Source organism: Myotis yumanensis, unplaced genomic scaffold (genome assembly GCF_028538775.1).
Source record: "Myotis yumanensis isolate MYYU_CA2020_CCGP unplaced genomic scaffold, mMyoYum1.0.hap1 SCAF_320, whole genome shotgun sequence".
In the NCBI taxonomy this organism is placed as follows: domain Eukaryota; kingdom Metazoa; phylum Chordata; class Mammalia; order Chiroptera; family Vespertilionidae; genus Myotis; species Myotis yumanensis.
In genome coordinates this window covers 8643-14205 of record NW_027224071.1, presented here as the reverse complement: position 1 = coordinate 14205, position 5563 = coordinate 8643, and the positions used below count along the sequence as shown (strand labels likewise).

General features: G+C 41.1%; 1 pseudogene; it reads right to left on the bottom strand.

Annotated features, from left to right (window-relative positions):
- Positions 1-867: 867 nt before the first annotated feature.
- On the bottom strand, positions 868-2440 carry LOC139001303 (ferritin heavy chain pseudogene; annotated as a pseudogene).
- Between the last annotated feature and the right edge of the window lie 3123 nt (positions 2441-5563).

Genomic DNA, 5563 nt, shown 5'->3' with positions numbered 1-5563 from the left:
CAATTTGTACAGATATATTTTGTACTTTTATGAGGTCATTTAGCTGAAATGAGATATGTTGTATAGTTTACAATTCTGAAGAAGCTTTCTTGAAATGTAATAAAAAATATCAATGATGCAAGACTTGGGTACTATGATAGAGAAAATTTAAGAATAGAAATGACTAAGTAATATTCCATTGTATACATGTACCACATTTTCATCCTTCTTCATTGAAGGACACTTTGGTTGTTTCCATGTCTTGTCCAGTGTGAATGTGTGAATAATGCTGTAATGAACATGGGTATGCATATATCTTTGCAAATAAATGATTTTAATATTTTTGGGTAGATACCCAGAAGAGAAGTTGCTGGATCTTATGGTAACTGTATTCTTAATTTTTTGAGGCCATTTGTGACAACATGGGTGGACCTTAGGAATATCATGTTAAGTGAAATAAGTCAGACAGAAAAAGTTAAGAATCTTATTATTTCACTCATATGTGGTATATAAACTGAGAGCAACAAATGAACAAACAAGAAAAACATACAAAAATTCACAGACACAAACAACAAATAGTATGGTGGTTGTCAGAGGGAAGGGGTTGGGAGTAGAGAGTAAAGGGAGTCAAATATATGGTGATGGAAGATGATTTGACTTTGTATGGTGGTCACACAATGCAATATACAGATCATGTATCATAAGAATGTACACTTGAAACCTATATAATTTTTTTTGAGGGGTGCCGCATTATTTGAAGGAATAGTACAAATGAAAGACATAAGTGGATGTTTTGGTACAAGTTACAGAAAAGGTAACTCCAACATGCACTTACTGCTTTGGTGACTAGGAAGTCACTCCCATGGCTCTGGGAAGCCAGCCTAAGGCTTAGCTCTCATCACTGTCTACCAGGGTGTGCTTGTCAAAGAGATACTCTGCCATGCCAGTTTCAGGGCCTTCAACCTGTGCAAGTTGGTTATGTGGTCACCCAGTTCTTTAATGGATTTCACTTGCTCATTCCGGTAGTGATTCTCAATGAAGTCACACAAATGAGGATCATTTTTGTTAGTGGCCAGTTTGTGCAAGTCCAATAGTGACTGATTCACATTTTTTTTCCAAGTGTAATGCACTCTCCATTGCATTCAGACCCTTCTCCCAGTCATCACAGTCTGGTTTCTTGATATACTGAAGGAAGATTCCATCACCTCATTGGTTCTGCAGCTTCATCATTTTCCCAGCATGTTCTCTCTCTTCAGGAGATTGGTGAAGAAAATATTTGGCAAAGTTCTTCAAAACCACATCATCACTGTCAAAATAGTAAGGTAGTAAGACATGCACAGGCAGACATAGGAAGCGTAGAGGTCCAGGTTGCTCTGGCGGTTGATGGCGGTCTCCGAGTCCTGGTGGTAGTTTCGGTGCACCTTCGAGGCGGACCCTGTCCTTGTTATGGGGTGGCTAAGGAGAGGCAGCTGTGCAGCATTGGACTGGTGGCTGGGGCCTTGGGACTGTCTGAGGGCGCTGGGCAGCTGGCTGAGATGGATCTAGCACTGGGTTCCATCTAAGCACTGTTGAAGCAGGAACAGGGTGACTTTCCACAAAGACTCAAAACCTATATAATCTTATTCACTAATGCCACCTGAGTAAATTTAATAAAAAAAGAATGAAGACCCCCTTAAAACAGAATAGAGATGACTATTGTCCCAATAATAACAATGGCTGTCATTTATAGGAAACTTTCAGTATTTCAGCTACAGCGAATAGCTAATATTTACTGAGTAAATGCCAGGCTTTGTTATAAATGCTTTACATACTATGTATATGATTTAAGCCTCCCAGCAATCCTGTGAATAGGTTCTAATATGTCTCCCCCTAGTGGCTTTGTGGAGAAGAGCATGAAAGGGGGAGGTGGGCAAGTGTGGAAGCAAGAACGTATCGGCTTGGTGATTGTTCTCCATGTTTCTAATTTTTTCATCCTACTCCAAGCTTTCACTTGAGAATCTGAAGAAATTATAGATCAAGAGAGAAGGGAATGGAGCTAAAGGAAGTGTTTAGGGCCAGGAGAAGTGAGAAACATTGAGGCAGAAACCATAGAAAAATTCAGAGAATATTCCAGGGGGTTAAGTTTAATGGCTGCTACTATCTTTTGTCTCTAATAACTGTAAATGTTTATTATATGTAAAGCTTTTGTAAGTGGAAATTTATCCCAAAATTTTGGAAATAGGGAGAAGGCCCAGCCTCCTGAAGCAAAGCAAGAACTAGAGAGAGCAAAAATCTACCCAGAGACACACCAGTGAACCAGGGATAAGGGGAAAATGAAAAGGATTAGCAAACTAAGGTCTTGTGATGAGCACAATTTTGCCATTCACATGGGCGTTTTCTGTTCAACCTGCTAAACCTTGTTACTGTCAGACATTGAGCATACGTGAGAAGACTGGGAGATAGCAGCTCGTTTCATGCTCATTCACGATTCTCCTTCAACATGGCAAAGGTAAAGGAAGAAAATCAATGTTCTCATCCTTGTCTCCCCTCTAATAAGCTTCCCCATGTTAAATTTAGATGCAAAGAGCTCAGGTCCTTTTTGTGACAAGGAAAGGATCTGATCGCAGCTTTTGATATCCAAAGTTGTGAAAGGGATATTTGAATACATATTTCATCTTGACACTCTTTCACCCTGTGGCTGCACTTCCTGGGAAGGGACTGCTGCTCCAGTAATGATCAATCAGTAACTGACTCTTTCTGTAATTGGAAAGGCAGCACAAGTCTGAGAACAATGCCGCTTCACAGACTTTTGTTTATGAAGTGTTTTGTCATAATTTAAAATGCCTTCTGTTTTCCCATAAACCCATGAGGTGGGTTATTGTCACTGCCATTCTAAAGATGAGAATGTGGAGCTTGAATAACTCTACAAGGTTATAAGAGAAGTTATTGGCTTAGGATGAGAACTCAACATTTCTTGTTTCACCAGATTATTACCTTGTGAGTCACATAACTATAGTGACAAATGGAATGACCAGAGATAATGGGTTAAGAAGTGGGACAGGCATAGAAGTCCATTGATGCACCAAGCTGGAAGATAAAAGGGGCCATTATGCATGCAACAAATGCAGTCTGTGCCATGCTTTTAAGCTACTCAGGACAAGTAAAATAAAGCTATATTTTTTCTTTATTTTATTGCTGTTGTTATTTGTGCTGTCTCTATTACTTGAATACTGTTCTGACTTTTAGGTTTGTCAAGTGGCTCCACTGTGGCTCCTATCACTGGTAGAAACCACCAAAGTAGAGTGTGATATTCTCATGATATGTCATGTTTCCATGTGTCACATTCAGATGGCCAATGGTGGGTTGGATAATTAACCAGGTCAATTAAGATTTTTTTGTTAATCCTCACTCGAGGATATTTTTTTTTCTCATTAATTTTTGGAGAGAGTGGAAGGGAGGGGGAGAGACAGAGAGAAACATCAATGTGAGTAAGACACATCTGTTGGTTGCCTCCTGCACCTGTCCAATCAGGTCTATGAGCTGGCGTTCTATCCACTGTGTCAAACCAGCTAGGGCTGCAGCAGATTTTTAAAAAAATATATATTTTTATTGATTTCAGAGAGGAAGGGAGAGAGAGATAGAAACATCAATGATGAGAGAGAATCATTGGCTGCCTCCTGCACGCCCCCTACGGGGATCGTGCCCACAACCCAGGCATGTGCCCTTGACGGGAATCAAACCTGGGACCCTTCAGTCCACAGGCCAACGCTTTAATCACTAAGCCAAACCAGCTAGGGCTGCAGCAGAATTTTTAACAACTCATTTTACCTTTCTTTTCAGAATCCTAGCAGATTTATTGCTCTATGGAGAGAGAAGGACATTGAGAGTCAGAACAAAAGAGACCAGTCCTCTTTACTTGATTTTCTGAAGAGGCGGTGAACAAAAGGAAGGCTTTACATATTAGGTATGTGAATCATCGAGGAAGCCTGAGGTGGGGTCAGAAGGGAAGCTCAGGCTTTCTTTTCCTTTCTTTTTAAAAAATGTATCTTTATTGTTGAAAGTATTAAAGATGTCCCCCATTGACCCTTCCCCACATCGACCCTCTAAGCTCCGGCTTTCTGACCCAGAGAAAGGAATTATTTTTCTCAGATCCGATACTGAAGATTTAAAAGGAAAGACCTCATTGTCCCATTGCAATTGCCACCCCATCCAGGAACCACAGGAGTGAACAGAGGCGTGCGGAGTGGTGATAGCTCTACACAAAACAGACTGAGGAATGGCCTCTGAGCGCTGGCAGCAACACAGCTTGTGGACAGACACGGGCATGACTAACCTGTAAGAGAGTAACAGCTCTTTTAATACCACGTGTAGGAGAAGAGAGAAACGTTTCTCACATTTGCATGTCAAGAGTAAGAACAGTTATAAGTAGGAGAAAGGGTGAATGCACAGTAAATGTGGAAAAAGCCTTGGGAATCCCATGTTTAATCAAGATGGTGCAATGGAAAGTTGTCCAGCCTATCCTCCTCCCCTTGGGGAGAAAATCACCGAAGAAACAATTCAAGTGAAGTAGTTCACTATTGCTGAATTTCTCCTGTGTGTTAGAACAGTTAGTAACTAAATGTTTGGGGGGAGGAAGAGAAAATATGGTACCTGGTCTCCCCCACATACCTGTGCTTACAATACTGCAATTGTCTATGTTTTCATATATATCCACACACAGATGTAGGCTCTATGGGGGCAGGGATGTTGCCTGCTTGTTCAGGGTGGTATCTCCAGTGCCTGGCACATTTTGTTTGGCATTTAACACATTAGATAGTTGTTGGTTGTCCAAAGGAATGAATGGTAGACCAAGGAAAGGAGTGTTACAGATAGAGAAAAAGTTAACTTTTATTTTCCAAGTCTCATCCATTGGTACTCTTTTAAGAGACATGCAGTGTATAATTAAAACCCAAACTGCCTAGGTTCCAAATTCAGTTCTACCATCTTCAAGCTGTGTCATCACAGGATGGTCCTTAATCTTGTCTGTGAACTATGGTCCCCAGTTATATCAATGGATATATCAGGGATATAACTTTTGCTGCATGTATAGAACACCCAAATAGAGTAGTTCAGATCAGATAAGGGTCTTTCTTTTACTATTTAATATAAAGAAGTCAGTTGAACCTGTATGGCAGGTCTGTTATACAATCATGACCCAGGCTCTTTCCATCCTTTCTTTTAGCCAATCTTGAACTGTGACTTTTAGAATGGTCAGTTGGTGGCTGCTGGAGCTCCAGTTGTTGCATCTGCTTCCCAGGCAGAAAAAAAAGGAGATGAGCAGCCTGGCTGACGTGGATCAGTGGTTGAGCGTTGACCTATGAACCAGAAGGTCTCAGTTCAATTCCTGGTCAGGGCATATGCCCAGGTTGTGGGCTTAATCCCCAGTCCCGGACCGGACTTGCTGGAGGCAGCTGTTCAATGATTCTCTCTCATCATTGATCTCTCCCTCTCTCTCTCTCTCTCTTTCTCTCCCTCTCCCTCTCCTTCTCCCTCTCCCTTCCTCTCTGAAATCAATAAAAATACATTTTAAAAAAAGGAGATGAGTAAAAGCAACTACGTGACAGTG